Source organism: Choloepus didactylus, chromosome 2, assembly GCF_015220235.1.
Source record: "Choloepus didactylus isolate mChoDid1 chromosome 2, mChoDid1.pri, whole genome shotgun sequence".
Lineage (NCBI taxonomy): Eukaryota > Metazoa > Chordata > Mammalia > Pilosa > Megalonychidae > Choloepus > Choloepus didactylus.
In genome coordinates this window covers 219055523-219072192 of record NC_051308.1, presented here as the reverse complement: position 1 = coordinate 219072192, position 16670 = coordinate 219055523, and the positions used below count along the sequence as shown (strand labels likewise).

At 50.8% G+C, this 16670-nt stretch overlaps 1 long non-coding RNA gene across 2 annotated transcripts; it reads left to right on the top strand.

Annotated features, from left to right (window-relative positions):
• Positions 1 to 1763: 1763 nt before the first annotated feature.
• On the top strand, positions 1764 to 8125 carry LOC119520183. 2 transcript variants are annotated; one of them, XR_005214147.1, is made up of 4 exons: positions 1764 to 2110; positions 2552 to 2934; positions 5275 to 5573; positions 7692 to 8125. It is a non-coding gene; the product is annotated as an uncharacterized LOC119520183 (long non-coding RNA). The 2 variants fall into 2 exon arrangements; XR_005214146.1 differs by having other exon boundaries at positions 1766 to 2110; positions 2552 to 2665.
• The last annotated feature ends 8545 nt before the right edge of the window (positions 8126 to 16670 follow it).

Sequence of the window (16670 nt, the reverse complement as noted above, 5' to 3'; positions counted from 1 at the left end):
CCTGCTCACTGGTACGTGCCACCAACCTCAGATGCAAGAACTGCTGCCAAACCCATTTCCAGATAAAGAAATGTCAAGAGAAGTCAAGGCACTCACCCAAAATCATACCCCAGTGAGTGCTGGTGGTAGGAGGCAAGCCCAGGTCTGCCTGGCTGCAAAGATAATTGCTGCCTGGTGAGTGATTTCCACATATGAAGAACCCCTCTAGGTTTGCTCCTGGATTAACTCCTTCAATCCTCACCACCACTCTCGGAGAGAGGTATACTATTAGCCCCCTTTAGAGATGAAGAAACTGAGTCACAGAAAGGAAAACCTATTCATCCATGATCCCATAGCTAGTCCAAGGAGGAATGGAGATTTGAACCCAGGCTGTAGGGTTCCAGACCCACCCCTCAGAGTCAGTGTTCTTTCCACTGTACCACCCAGCCTCATGCAGAGAGAAGCATGTCCTTCCTGCACTCTGAAGAACTGTCAAGGGCTCCAAATCAAGACAGAAGAATAATTGCTAAGCAAATCCTCTACTGCACATCAACCGTGTACCAGACACTGGGCTTGGTCCTTCCCCCGGCTAAACTATTAAATCCTCATCACAATCTGGGAGACCATGACAAACCCCCATTGGTGGGCCTCAAGACCCCCTGACACACAAATGCAATCAGGAATTTTTCCCCTTGCTCTTGGGAAAAGTTAGAATTAATAAACCATAACTATCATGGAAGTTTCAAAGGGATTTATACTCCATTCTCAGATGAGAAATTATCCATATTGTAATAAAAGAAGGTCACATGCAGCACTTGCAAAATTCTGGTTAGAAGTCCTGCTTTGTCCAGAAGCTGAGCTCACTTACAACGTAAAGCTTCTACTGGAAAACAAGCAGGATGAGTTGTGAAGTCCCACCCTCAAGACACATGATAGAGTTAGGATTGGACATTACCGCAGCCCATCATTTCTGCCCCAGGAGAGGTTATAAAAGGTCCCCAAGCTCCTCTCAAACATTGCTCCATCGGACCCACAAAATTTGGGTGGTAGGCTTGATGAAACCCTCCTCTGTTTGCCAATGAGACTAAGGGGGACCTGCAAGCTTAGGGCTCCAGGGCTGGGCAGCCAGAAGGTGCCGGGACTTGAACCCAACCTGCCACACTCTTTCCCACTGCACTGCACCAGGCAGCAGCAAGGCCTACAAAGAGAAATGAGTAAGGCTTAGAAAGGAAGTAGGGAAAGGATTTCCCATTTAGATGGTCACGGAGGACTCTCTGAGGAGATGACATTTGCCTAGAAACCTAAATGAACTCTCCCCACCCTGCCCCAGAAGTGGGTCTATCTGGGAGGGTGTCTCAGGCAGATGGACCAGTGTTGGAAATGGAGTCATGCCCCCCATGAAAGGCAAGTGCAGGTCGCTACTCCTGGTCCCGTAGGTATGAACCATTTGTAAATAGGACCTTGGAAGATGTGATTAGTTAAGGTGCGCACACACTGAATGAGGGTGGGCCTTCATCCAGGATGGCTACAGTCCTGATAATCAAAGGAAATTGGACAGAAAAGAGAAGCCATGGGAAGAGCAAGAAACCAGAAGACAACAGAACCCAGAGGAGAAAGGAGAAGTCTCCGCCAAGTACATGGCCATGTAATGGAAAAGCCAAGGGCCAAGGATCGCTGGCAGCCAGCCCCAGAATACCACAGTCTTCTGGGAGAAAGCATTGCCTTGCTGGGAACTTGATTTTGGACTTCTCAGCCTCAAAACCATGAGCCAATGAATTCCTGTTGTTGAAGCCAACCCATCGTATGGTGCTTGTTTGAACAGTTGGGAAACCAAAGCAAACAGCAAGGGCAAAGTCCCCGAGGAGGGAAAGAGCTTGACATTGCCCAGGAGCAGCAAGGCCAGACGTACCAGGAATGAAGAAAGCAAGAGCCAGCAGGGCCCCAGACCACACCGGGAAGTCTGGATTTGACTGGGGGTGAGCTGGGAAACTATTTGAAAACTCAATGTCACAATAAATGGTGGCCATTCATAAGATTACAGCATGGTGAAACCAGAGCAGGTGTGCAGCCATTTCCCAAAGAGAGAAGCAACCCACTGATGGTGTGTGAGATCATTTTACACAGCATATGGGTGAGCATTTTTCATTTTTATAGCGATAAATTTATTTTAATATGCATTATAAAAATATACATAACTAGCCCATGAATTCTGTGATTTTTCCATTTACAGAAGTAAAATAAAGTTTCATTTAAAACAGATGCATTTAAATGAAAAAGCAGTTAAGTCGATTTAAAGAAAAATATTAACATAGTCTCAGCCTCAGGGGCATACAGCCAAAGAGGTGGCATGGGTGCTGCCGGTTTAGGAATCCTGGTACGTGGGAAATCCCAGCTCCCACTCAGCAGCTGTGTCATCTTGGACAAGGCTCCTAAGCGTTCTGAGCTATTGTTTACACGTTTGCAAAATGGAGAGCAGAAGTTCTGCGGGGCAGGGCTGCAGTGAGGATGAAATGAGGTCACATGCGAGCACATCAGTTTATTTCCTCTTTCCCCGCCCCACGCTGCTCTCCAGCCTCAACCACATTCGCACTGCTGGGAGGAGGTTTTGAACTCTGATCCGTGTGGTTCTGAGTCCTGAGCTACACCTCCAGGAGAGGCCAGCAGAGCCAGGGCAGCCCCTTCAAGGGTAAGTGGCACCCCCTGAGCACTGTCTTCCTCCCGGAGTTCTGAAGGAGTCACTGGTTCCCTGCTGTGTCACTGGCCTCCTCCGGCCCGCGGGTCCCTGCTGGAGTGGAAGCCTGACCTGTTGTTCCAACCCCACCAAACCTCCTGATGTCCAGCCCCTCGGTCAAGGTTGCTGTGCAGGCGGAATAAAGGCTCCCCAAAGAGGCCCACGCCCTAATCCCCAGCACCTGTGACGAAGTTACCTTACAGAGCAAAAGGAACTTTGCAGATGTAAGTTAAGGGTCTTGAGATGGGAAAATTATCCTGGGTTATCCGGGAAAACCCTATGTAATCACAAGGGTCCTTATAAGTGAAAGAGGGAGGGAGGAAGATCAGAGTCAGAGAGAGATTGGAAGATGCTACCCTGCCGGCTTGGAAGATGGAGGAAGGGGTTATGAGCCAAGGAATGCAGGCAGCTTCTAGAACCTGCAAAAGGCAAGGTAACAGGTTCTTCCCGAGAACCTCCAGAAGGAATGCAGCCCTGTCCGCACCTTAATTTTAGCCCAGGCAAGCCCATTTCAGACAACTGACAACTGACCTCCAGAGCTGGAGGATGATAAACGTGTGCTGTTTGAAAACACTGAGTGTGTGTTAATTTGTTAACAGCAGCAGGGGGAAACTGACAGGGCCGCTCACTATAACCCAGATCACCCTGACACCAGAGCCCAAAACCATTACCGGTCCTCTGCCGCCTGCTCTGCACACCGCACAGGGACTTCAGTCTCCGCACACATAAGTGCAGCCTGTGGCTTCCTTGCTGTGTGACTTTGGACAAGTCGTGAACCTCTCTGAGTCTGTTTCCTCCTGCATAAAGTGGGGATAATGACAGAAATATCTCCTGGTTTGTGGAGATTAAATAAGAAACTGCATGTGTAAGTACTAACACCTGAGCACCCCTTTTCCTCTTCTCCTCTTTCCCGTGATATATGATAAGGTCTGGGCTTCTCCAGACTTCCTTTTTTACCCTCTTTGCTAACTGGCAGAACCCTTGAAGGAGTCAGACCCCCGGAACTCATCAAGATAAGGGGAAGGACATATTCTCCCTTCCCCCACAGTCCCAGCAAGAGAGTTACAAATCCACTTAGGAAACTGTCCTTGTAAATGTCATTTGTGACAAGAGAGCCTTATAAGACTCCCTGGCTTCAGGGATGATTCCTATATCCTGGCAAGTCATCTTTAATCCCAAAAATGTCTTATTCTGATTGGTTTTCTTGCTTAATAATTCACTGCCATGCTATATTTAATATTTAAACAGACAGCTCTGTTTCCTCAAAGGCAGAATTACTTGTGAGTTTTCTTTGTTAAGTCAGAGGCGCCTCATTGGAACTTCCCTCTTCACCCACATGCCTGGAGGTAAAAATAAAACGCACGACTCTGCCAGGTTTTATATTAAACAAAGTGTTTGGGAGTCTTGAGTCAGATCGGTTAACTCAGGTAAAGAAAGCACTTAGCAGCCTCTGACTCATAGGAAGGACCCAACAATGGGAGCCTTTTTGATTGTGAGTATTACTATTCTCCTTTCTGCCGTTGGCCGGGCCCTTTCCCAGCTGGCAGCTCAGCTGAGCTCCCCCATCCCCGACCCAGCCCAGAGAAGAAGGCAGTCCTGGGACAGCACCTTGCAGAAGGGCCCTGGGCCCTGACCTCGGGGATCAGCCTGGAGATCCAGCTACCTGTCATCAGTCCCGCAGGCAGGCAGGGGGCCCGAGACTGTCTGTGGGACACTCAGTCCATCGAGGAGGCCGCCATCAGCCAGGCCACCCTGCGGCCACTGGCTGCACCCAGGGGCACACTCACATTATACATTGGTCTGTGGCTGCTGCCACTACCTCTGCCAGAAGAGTCCCCATGGGCAGGAGGCTCCGGGGTGGGGGAACCGGCAGTCGGAGGGGCACTGGCCCTTAATAGCCCCAGTGGCCGTGCCAGAGCCGTCCAGCTGAACATCAGCTCTGGGCACTCCCCGGGGTCAGCACTTTGACTCATGGGTGCTGCTGGTGCCACCCGTGGGACACTCTCCCAGTCCCCTCAGACTGGGAGATCCTGGTCTAATCCACCACCCATGCCTGATCCACCAGCCATGCCTCCCTCCAAGGCTGTCGATGGGAATTGTCCTGCTGTATCCAGGATCGCTGTGGGACTACGGGGTAGCCCTGTTAAGCCTCATCTCTGGCAGCTCTCCCTACCTCCTGGCTATTAACCCCACCCTTGGGAAAGAACCTTATGGACCCAGCCTCACAGAAGTTGTGGCTCAGGTGGCACACCTGCCTTTAACGACACAGTGAGAATGACCTCATTAGGGCATTTCCCCCAGATAGGGGATTTTGATGCAATCAATTCCAAACATACAGACAACCAAACAAGAAAAACGATAGGCCCTGCTAAGGGCCAGCTCTGAGGCCAGGTCCTGGGAGAGGTTTAAAAAAATAAGTGGAAGGCAGAGAACTACAATTAATAGTTCCAATGTGCTCATAAGGTACTTTGAAAGGAAAACTACTTTTGTCCTGATTAGAAAGGGATAGACTCTACAAGCATGTGCTTTCTGTCCTAACCCTCTTCTTTCTGCTGGGAATGCAGGTGCAATACCTGGAGGAGCAGCAGCCATCTTGGGAGCATGAGGGCAAAATCCCTAAGGATGCTGGAACGGACAGACAGAAGAGCCCGAGTCCCTGACAACATCATGGAGCCTCTGTGTCAACCCTGGACCCCCTTCCTCTGGACATCTTGTAATGTGAGAGAGAGAACCCCTACCCAGGTCTTCTGACTCCATTCATCCAATCAACCAGAGGCTTAAATGTTTGGTTCAGGGGATACAGCAATGAACAAAACAGGCATGGACCCTGCTGTCATGGAGCAGACATTCTAGTGGGGAGATGGTAAGCAAGGAAACACATCCACAAGATCATTCCAGGGACTGATAATTCTCAATCACTTTGCTCTGCTGACTCCCCCAGCCTGGCTTCCAGCCTCCCACCCCCCAACCTCTGCTTTCCTATCTGTACCATGACAGAGGGATCCTAATCAAAGCTTTCTGAGGCCCACCACTCCCAGTCAGGCCCTGGGGCCCGGCAGGTTACTCTGAGCACTACCCCAGTGCCTGGCCCCTCTCCAGCCTGGCCAGGCTGTTGCTGCCCTTGAATTCCTCTGCCCTGAGTAAACAGCTGGGAGGCCTCATCAGCCAGCCAGCGCTCCTGACTGCAACCCTTTCAGGGCTGCCAATAAGTCTCAAGCAACTCCTGAAAGTTCTGTCTCCTGCTGGCGGTGGACTGAAGAGCTTGATTTAACCTAGGCATGGCACGGCCTCTAGGCAGTTTGGAAGACGGGGCCATGAGGTGTCAGGCTGGTCTCTGCAGCCACCCCTGCTGCTGTCTGTAACTGCTCTGGATGTCCCAGCTGCTCCTAGACCCCTGCCCAGTTCAGCCACTGAGCCTTAGCCCCACTGCATGGCGCGCGCGCACGCACACACACACACACACACACACAGCTGCATCCAGCCTGCACTCAGCACAGCTCAAACTGACCCATCTGGTGTGGGCACCTCTGGCCTCCCTGTTGCTGGGCCCAAGTCTGAAGCATCAGCCTCCACCTCTCCTCCTTCTCCCCTTTTCCCACCAGTAGCCAAGCCCTGTGGATTCTGCTTCCCTCTCACTCCCAAATCTCTCTGCCTTTCTCCAGCCCTCCATGGGGCCCAGCAACCACCTCCTCCCACCTGGACTTAGCTGGCCTTTCCAAAGTAAGCCCCTCTCCCAACCCCTGCTGCAGAGTGAGGCTGGGGGCCGATGGAGAGGGAGGCCCTGGACTGAGCCGGCTCCAGAGGCTGCTGCCTGGGCCCCGCCCCTCCCTGCACCTCCAAACAAGGAAGGCGTTTCTCTGACCCAGGAACTTGGGGGGCCAGGATCTGCATCAGACCTGGGCCTTGGGCCCTCTGCCCCCAACAAGTGTCTGGGCCGACAATTCAGAATGAGTATATATGAATATATGTGCATATATATGTTTATGGGTATGTACATATACATATACATAAATACATATATTTATAAAACAATAACCTCTGACAAATGGGGAGACCAATTAGGACATGTGCCTGACCAGAAAGCCACAGAATCTGTGCTTGTGAGGGTGCCCTTATGAGGATGCACGTGTTCAAACCCTGTGGCTCCAACACGGTGGCCTCGAGGTCAAGGGAACTTGGGTCTTCTCCAGTGTCCTCCTCCAGGGGGACAGTGTGGTGCCCTAATCAGACAGGTGATTCCTTTAACAACTAGGCGCCAGGCACCGTGCCAGGCCCCGGGGAGAAAGCGGTGAACAAGACAAAGATCCTGGCTGCAAGGGGCTGCCAGATCCTGGGGTGCCCACTAGTTCCCTGCCCCACTCACGGAAGTCGGGGTGGGGCGTCTCCAACCGTCCTCTCTGCCAAGCCGGGGCTGGCTCAAGGATGGGCGAGGCCGGGGCCGCAGCTGGCAGCCACGGTGGCCTCAGCTGGGGAAGGCAGAGGTTAATAAAAGTTACCACATTAGTAATAGTATCAGATGGGACGGGTGACAATACCACCTCTTAGTAAAAGGCACAATCGAGATGACACCAGGGATCTCAAAATAGCTGGTCCCTCCGCTAGAGAGGCATCAGGTGTGGGGAAGTCCACAGGCCCTGGAGGGAGACAAACCAGGGTTCACATTCCAGCTCTGCCCTGGCAACCTGCGGGACTCCAGCCTCGCTGGGGCCCTGGTTTTCTCATTTCTAAAATGGGGTTAACAATAGCTCAACCCTTCTTGCAGAATTACTATGAAGGTTAGCACGAGGAGGAAGTTAGACTGGACAGGTGGCCTCTGAGGCCCTTTTCCGTCCCCTGGCTCATCACCGTCCCCCAGCCCTATTATCCTTCCTAAAGGCTGATTTTGAGCAAGCCTAGCTCCTGAACTTCCCTTGGCTCCCCATGCCTGCAGGATCCACTTGTTCACAGCCAGACAAATGACTGGATTATTTTCACCGACCAGGTGCTGCCACGCTGTCTGCAGCTTCCAACGGAACAGGATCTTCTCTGGAGCACAGCCCAGACCCAGGACCTCTGCCTGGTCTTCCAGAGGCCAGACAGCCACGAGACCCAGGGACCCCTGAGCCGAGTGGGCTTGGGACTGCAAGGCCTGAAGATATCGCTGGTGTTACCAGCCTGGCACCCCCACCCCCATTCCCCCAAACCTCCTCCTTAGCCTGGGGGAAATGTGGGGGTGTTTGTGGTTGGAGCAGTGAGCCATTTCCCATCAGGGCTGTCTGATGTTAACATTTTCCACTCTAACCCTCAGCTGCTTTGCTAAGCAACGTGGTCATGTGCTCCTGCCTTGGGGGGGGTGGCGTGGTCCCTGCTCCAGAGGGGCTTCTCAGGGATGACAGAGGGTGAGGATGTGTCCGCCGAAAATGAATGGGCAGGATTACAGAGTGTCCGGCGCCCTCTCGATCTGTCCCGCGCGTCCTGTCCTCGGCCGGCGAGGAGAACAGAGGGAGAGAGAGAGAGACACAGACAAACTAACACTCGAGGCACACAATGGCTGTGAGCGCAAGCCTTTTACTGGAGTCAGGAAGAAACTTTCTCTGTTACATTTCCCACACGAGGCCTCATACCCCGTGGGAGAACAACCTCTGTGCGGCCGTCAGGCACGGCTCCTTGTGGGCTGTCTCCCCGAGGCTAGCCCGGGTAATCTCTTATATACAATAGTCACAACCAATAAGCTGGCACTACGTAAGCGTGTACAATAGGCTAGCAGCAACCGCTGCCTCATGCGTCATATGCGGAAGCAGGATACGGGCGCCATCTTGGCTCAAACGATGGGCGGGGGCTACTCTAGAGCAGGCTGCAGCGTGTCCACTAGGCCCTAACCCGGAAAGCGGCTCTCCACATCTCCCCCTTTTTATTTATTTCAACCCAGTGTCTCCATTGATGAGTGTACTCCCGTGGGCCTGAGTGACCCACTACATGTTTTGGTGCTTTGGGGAGTCTGGACTAGGCCCCTGCCATTTTACGGCGGAACCTCTGGCACCGACCAGAATGCTTACCTCATATAGAGACCGGAGAGCCCGTGAGCTGGAAACAACGTGACTCTCCGTGCAGTACTTTACCTCGCAACTGGGGAAAGACGGTTGGGGCAGGAGAGTGGCAATCAGCGTCAAGGACGTCACTAGGCGTCTCTGTGCAATGGCCAGAGTCCAGTCTGGCCACAACTGGAACTCCACCTAAGAGACTCGCCTGAGACAAAATTTAAGACTGCTGGAGTCATATGCTATATCCGGGATACGGCCATGGACTTTGCTGCGAACCTAGCCCCAGAGCGCCCCACCCCGAGTGGTTGGGATGGGGATTGATCAATATAGAAGCTACTGTCAGGAGTATTATGGGTTGAAGACATAGCCATCATAGCGGTAACGCGCAGTCGCTGCTGTGCTTGAAACAAACGTTCTAACAGGCATTTAACGATTACTAAACCCACCAACAATCCTATAGCGAGGAGAACCCAAGAAGTCAGATTGGGCCATGAAAACCAAGAGGTGACTTGGTCCCACAGATTTTTTACAGTCTCGCCCAGTGTGGAAAGGTCGAAACTAACAGGCTTCAATTTCCTAATGTTCTCAAGTCCCTGAAGGTCGGATTTCACTTGGTCGGAGAGATTGGTGAAGTTGGGGAGATAAGTGTCCTTGAGCCACTCGGCGACATCTTGCTGCTCCTCTGTCAAGTTCACCCTAACCGGGGTGACACAAAGCCTCCCGAATAACCATCGGGTATCACACGTCTGCTGGAGAACTCTCCAGAGTCCATCTATTTCTAGTCCAAGTTCATCTATCTCCGCTAGGAGTTTCTGAATGGCCTGGAAATTTAAGTTCAGCATCTGATTGTGGCGGCGTAGCACGTCTCGGGTAAGGTATGCCTCTTGGACGCCGATCCTCTTTTTGGGCAACCGCGGGGTGGTCAGTCCTACTATTATCGTCTTGTCGGTCGTCGCCATCATCAGCAGGGTCGGAGGCTTGGTCTAATGGTTCAGGTTGTATATTCGTTGGCGTTTCTGACAGCTGTTCCTTGGCTTCTTCAGGTGATGTCACGGTTCTCACCAGTCTTTCCGGAACCCACACTGGTTGACGTCCTGGTTCCTGGGGAAAAACACAAACAGAGCCTCTGGCCCAGCTGAGCACCGGGTCAGGGCCTTTGTGGCAACGGCCACACGGCCTGGTTACTGCACCTGGTTCGCCAAACCGTTGAGTGGCAGGGGGCTGACGTCTATTGGGACAATCTCTCTTAAAGTGCCCTGATTGGCCACAGCCATAGCACCCGTTAGACTTTGCCCCTAAGGTTCTCGGGCCTTTTGTAGCCACCTGTAGGGAGCTAGCTAGCATGGCAGCTAGACCTGCATTAGTTAAAGGGCTGCCAGTATCTCTACAGAGCCTGACCCACTCTGTCAAATTTTTTGCTCTGTTTTGTGCCAGGATAACTTTGCACTCCTTGTTGCACTGCTCAAAAATCATTTGCTTAACCACAGTCTCTGCTACTCCTGGATCTGAGAAGATTCTCTCAGCTGCGGTTTGCATCCTGGCTACAAAATCCGCAAATGGTTCTGTGGGGCCTTGGTGTATATTGCTGAGTGAGGCCTGAGCCTCTCCCTTACCTGTTAGCTTTTTCCAGGCACCCACAAAACAGCGGAAGATCTGGGCGTAGACCTCTTGTGGGAAACCCGTTTGGTTCTGGGCATGGGCGCCTCTCCCCAACAGCATGTCAGCATTCCACCCGCCACGTCTCCCCACCGCATTCCTTGCGGCCTGCTCTTCAGCTAACTCCTCAAACCATGCTTTCCAATCTATGAATCGGCCTGACGGCAAGCAAGCACGGGCTAGCTGAAAAATATCTGCGGGTGTATGATTTAGAGCAGAGAGGTTCTCGATCATGTTCAAGGTATAAGGGGCATTGGGACCGTACTGATGAACGGCCTGCCTCAGCTCCTTCAAGAGTTTGTAATCATATGCCTCATATTGGTTGTTGCCTTGGTGGCTAATAATGACCGGGAACATTTCTGTGGTTGATTCAGGCTTAAGCGGTTGATACCCACCTAGTACACCGAAAGGTCTAAAGGTTAAAGAGGGGACCCATTTCCAGAAATGCCTCCTCCCATCTTTTATTGATATGGGGTCTAAGGGGCCTGGGTACTCTGGTGGGGGAAGCAGTTGTGGATACCCCTCCCCCGGCCCGTCTGCAAGGGGTTCCCGGCTCCGCAAAGGCGGATCAGCGAAATTACCGGATTCGGGCACTAGGGGGAGCCCCCGGTAGGAGCCTTTAGCGGGGCCGCTCAACCCGCCCACCGGAAGCTGCGGCGTTTTTTGTGACGCGGCGACAGATGCCGGCGGGGCGGAAGGCCTCGTGGGTGGGGCGGAAGGCTCCTCCCAATCAATTAATGGAGGCGCTTCCGCTCCCTCACCGTCATCGCTATCCGATTCTGAGGCAGAGGTGTCCGAGCTACCACCACTCAACTCTGGCTGCTTGCCTTTATGGGAGCCAGCCGCAGATGACACCGACTGGGCTTCCTGGAGAGCGTGCCGCGCCTCTTGCAAGGCGGAAGACGGAGTTAGGCCTGTAGCTGACTCCAGTTCAAGGACCGCGCGGACGGTCTCCCATATAGGGACTAGAATCGGATCTAAGCAAATGCCCGTCTGACGCGCCCGGTCTATATCGCGACCAAGCTTCATCCAAGAGGGTAGACTGAGGCCGCCGGTGGAGGGAAACCAGGGGGCAAAAGTTTCAATATCATCAAGAAACCTCTGTAGGGAGTTTTTCTTAACTGAGATACCCCTCTGCTTCAGGAGGGTTTTTAAAGGAGCTAACAGAGGTGAACTTCCAGACTGCCCCATGCTTGCAGTCGGCACTGTACTTTAACCACTCGGAGAGCTCTTCCGAGTCCCCGGGATCGCCTGAGAACCCACGGGCCCTGACCCTCACGTAAAAGAAACACTCACCCTCTCGCGCTGATCAGGCGCGGGAAGTCCGCTGGTGCCGAGGTCCCCGTACGGGCCACCACTTGTCCGGCGCCCTCTCGATCTGTCCCGCGCGTCCTGTCCTCGGCCGGCGAGGAGAACAGAGGGAGAGAGAGAGAGACACAGACAAACTAACACTCGAGGCACACAATGGCTGTGAGCGCAAGCCTTTTACTGGAGTCAGGAAGAAACTTTCTCTGTTACATTTCCCACACGAGGCCTCATACCCCGTGGGAGAACAACCTCTGTGCGGCCGTCAGGCACGGCTCCTTGTGGGCTGTCTCCCCGAGGCTAGCCCGGGTAATCTCTTATATACAATAGTCACAACCAATAAGCTGGCACTACGTAAGCGTGTACAATAGGCTAGCAGCAACCGCTGCCTCATGCGTCATATGCGGAAGCAGGATGTGAGCGCCATCTTGGCTCACTCGATGGGAGGGGTGTACTCTAGAGCAGGCTGCAGCGTGTCCACTAGGCCCTAACCCGGAAAGCGGCTCTCCACAACAGAGAACCTGCCAAGGGCTGGCTTTTTGCACACACTGTCTTGTTTTAACCCTGTGAAGGAGAGACGGCCCTTATCCCGTTTCACAGACAAGAGGTGAATCGTCTGGCTGGGGGCACATTTAGAATTGGGGTTGGGGCTTGAAATTCTGTGTACTTTTCGCCACACCACCTAACCTCCTGACGCTGCTCGAGCCTGAAAAGGAATTCTGAGCTATGTCCCAGGAGCCGCCCTTCTCTGCCTTCCCTGCCTCTCCATCCCCCTTAATGCTGCCTGAGATTACCCCTTACCAGCCTTGCTCCACATAGAGGAAGTGATAGCCTTGCCATTCCCTTTTTAAAAATTAATTTCTGAATGGATAACAAGCATACTTGGTAACAAAAAGGATAAACAATGAAAAATATATATCCATCCTGTCCTGTCCAACAGTTACCCTATTCCTCTGTCCTGGAGAAAACACTATTAAGTGGTTTCTTATATTTCCTTCCAGAGATTTCTATGAATATACAAGCCATCTGAATATATGTGTTCTTTTCTCTTTAATACAATGTTAACATAACTTATACATGTTCTAAACTATATATTCTTCTTTTAAACATATGTTTTGAAGATTGTTCTATTTAAAAATATTTCCATTCTTTATTATAGCTGTATAGTATTTCTTTGAGTGGCCATCTCATAATTAAATAACTCTTAAGTAATTGACATTGGGTTGTTTCCAATCTTTTGCAATTGCAACCACTACAGCAATAAATATCATTCTATGTGTATTGTTTTCACATGTTTGAGTACATATGAAAGATAAATTCCTAAAACTGGAATTACTAGGATAAATGGTACACACATTCCAATTTTGATAAAATTGCTCTTCACAGAGGATGTTTCAATTTATATGCCCCCCCAGCAATGTAAATGAGTTCCTGTTTCCGACATCCTCAACAACACAGTGAGTTACCAAACTTTTTGATCTTTGCCAATATGATAGACGAGAAATGATTTTTCATTACAGTTTAATTCTCTTTATGTTTAGGCGTCATTTGTATTTCCTTTTCTATAAACTATCCAGATCCTTTGTCCATTTTTGTTTTTGGTTTTTGGTCAATTTCTTATTGATTTGAAAGTACTCTTTATATATGAAGGAAGTTATCCTGTTGGAATAATGTAAGTTGCAAGTATCTTTACCTAGTTTGTCTTTTGATTTGTTTGGGGGTTGTTTTTTCTCTGTGTGTGTGTGTGTTTTCCACTTTCAAAAGGTAGTTGAATGTATCAATATTTTAAGTTGCAGTATCCGTGAAAGTGTCTCATTATAAAAACATCTCTCTATGTTTTTTCCAGTGCTTTTATGCTGTTGTTTTTGTATTGTTCCCTCTTGTGAGTTACTTGTGCCATTTTTTGGTTTGTACCATTTTTTAGGCCCAATTGTTTGGTTTCTTCATCCTGTTTGTGTGTTAGTCTGACGTGGAGGCTCTGCCAGGCAGGAGTAAGGCTGAGTACAGGGTGGGTGTCCGTGGTGTTTCTCTCCCGAGGTGTCACAGGCTACCCTGGGCTCCTGGAAGGGAGGAGTGAGAGCCACAGGAGGTGAGGCGTGTTGCTAGGAAGGGTGCCATGCTGGGAGTCAGTTCTGTTTACTTACTTTGTGTCCACACTTACTTTTCCATGCCTTGGTTTACTCCTTCATAAAATAAGACCTCCTTCCCTCGTGGATATTCTTGATTGCATCACTTGAAGGATGTTGATCAGGCAGAGCAGGGAAATCATAGAAGGAGAGAAGGAAGGGAGTTATAGATCCAATTCTGGTTTTGGTCACTGTGTGGCCTTGGTCAAGTCCTTTCCCCTCCCTGAACTTCTAGGAGGTTGTGTTAGATCCTTGCCAAGTCCCCTCCCTGCTCCTCCATCTCTCCCCTTCTGCTGAGCTATTTATTCTTTGAGTCTTGAGCATAGAAGTCATCCACGGCTATGGCAATCAGGAAAGGCTTCCAGAAGGAGGCAGGCCTCCAGCCATGCCCTGATGTGTTGAGACCTGGGTCTCTGCTCCAGTCTGGCAGCCGAGGATGAGAGGAGAACAGCATGTGTATCAAGTACATGCTCTGTACCACTCTCCTACTTTACCTGGTTCACTCCTCACAACAACCCAGAGAGACTGCTTCACTTCTCTCATTTTACAGATGAGAAAACCAAGGCTTTGAGAGGTCAAGTAACTTGCCCAGGATTCTGCAGCCGATAAATGGTAGAGCTGAGACTCAAACGCAGACCTGGGATGAGCAGAAGCCAGTTCTCTGCTCCTTGGAGGGTAGAAGGAGGCTGGAGAGGCCAGTTCAGGGTGTGGGCAGTGGCCAGTGGCTGATGACTCTCCCTGTGGTAGGAGGGAGGGGCAGGGGAAGCAGCTGGTGTTGGAGATAGGAGGCCGAGGCAAAAGGGCTCACAGATAAGGCCAGAGGTGGGCAGGTAAGGGCAGGCACATCCTGGCAGGTGGGGTTTAGATGAACTCTTGGCCAGTCTGGCACAAAGGGTAGAAACTGGACCCCATCACTCCTGGGCCCGGCTGGGCCCACTGCCCGCTCCTCAAGGCACATCTCACAGCCCAGCTTCCAGTGCCCACAGGATGCTTCCTTGGACCTGGCTGCTACAGCCTTGGCCCAGGCCTGCTCCTCCACCAGGGTCAGGTGTGGGACACAGGGTAATAAGGAGAGAGAGAAAATGGTCTGTCTTTTTACCTCACACCAGCTACAGAGGAAAACAATCAGCAGAACCGGCAAACTGCCCATGCTTCCTACAACCTGCATGGTATGTTAATCTGGTTGTGGGTGTTTGACTTTGAATGACTTCAGGAAGGGCAAACACTGTCCAATTCTCCACAGTCCCCACCTCTCCCTATCGCCTCACACTGGTCACATCACATATTTACCTTCTTTACCTGGCCCCTAAAGACTTTTCAGTTTGAGGACCTGAATTAGATGCGCAGAAGGTCACCGTTAATAGTTTTCGGCGGGGGCGGAAATCTTTGGGACAAAGGAAAAAGGAGGTCCAGGGTGAAGTGGTAACATCTCCAGAGTTCCATGGCAGAACTGGGCGGAACCAGGACTAGAACACAGGACTCCTGACTCCCGTGCTCATTGACCTGCCTCCTGCTGCCTCCCAGAATCCACTGAGGGAAGAACAAAAACATTCACAGGAAAAGAATGGAGGACCAGCCAGAAGGCAAGTCCATGCCACCTCCTACCTCAGTTTCCCCATCCACACAGGAGGAGGCTGGACCAATCATGCTGAGGGCTCAGTGAGCTCCTGAGTACACCTCTGCCTCTCCCTCCCAGGGGCCACAGGGGACAAGCCACACGTTCCCTTTGCCTGTTCTGGACAAGGTGGTATTGACCCAGGGCTATTTCCTTTGGCCGCACTCAGGGGCTCTGTTTGCTCTGGCGGGGCTCCAGCCTGGTGTGCACCCCTCTGGGCTCCAGCTGAGCTGCCCAAGGAGGGAGGGGCGGGCTGGGGGCATGCGCCGCCTGGGCTGGGGGCTTGATGGGCCTGCCCTCTCAGATGCCACAAGAGGCCCAGGACACAATTCCATGGCCCCTCCCTCCCTTTTTTTTAAAAGCTTCAAGTTTATTTTTTTTTTTTTTAAATAAGAACTGCCCAAACACAGTAATAAAACTTCCGGCCCTTTTTAAAAAAAATTTTCTGTTTCATAAATGAACTGTCGTAACAAGTTCCTGACACATGTGCGCACACACATACACAGCACATAGAATACAACAGCTGTGTGATCCACCTCATTCAAGGATCATGTGAAAAGCTCAAAATTAGGCTCTTCCTCAGAAAAATAGTCCATTCCAAGGCTGGGTCAGGGAAAGAACAAGATAAGCCTAGAACATCCTTTTGTGCCTGAGAGTAAAAAAGTTTCCAGGCTGCTGGGATTTCGGTAAGGATTTCACTGAATTTGTAGATCACTTTAGGTAGTGTTGACAGCTCAACAATATTACGTTTTCCAAGCCACAAACACAGGTTTCTTGCCATTTATTTAGGTCTTCTTTAATTTCTCTCAGAAATGTTGTATAAATTTTCAGTGTACAAGTCTTTCATCTCCTTGGTTAAATCTATCTCGAGGTATTTTATTCTTTTAGTTGCTATTGTAAACGGAATTGTTTTCTTGATTTCCCTTTCAAGATGTTCATTACAGCTGTCTGAGACCTAACTGATTTTTGCATGTTTGTCTTCTACCCTGCCACTTTGCTGAATTCATTTATTAGTTCTAGTAACTTTCCTGTCGATTCTTTGGGATTTGCTAAATAAAGGACCATGTCATCTGTGAATAGGGATAGTTTTACTTCCTTCGTTCCAATTTAGATGCTTTTCATTTCTTTTTCTTGCCTGATTTCTAGGGCTAGAGCTTCCGGTATAGTGCTGTATAACATTGATGACAGCGGGCATCCTTGTCTTGTCCCTCATCTGTGGGGAAAGCTTTCCGTCTCCC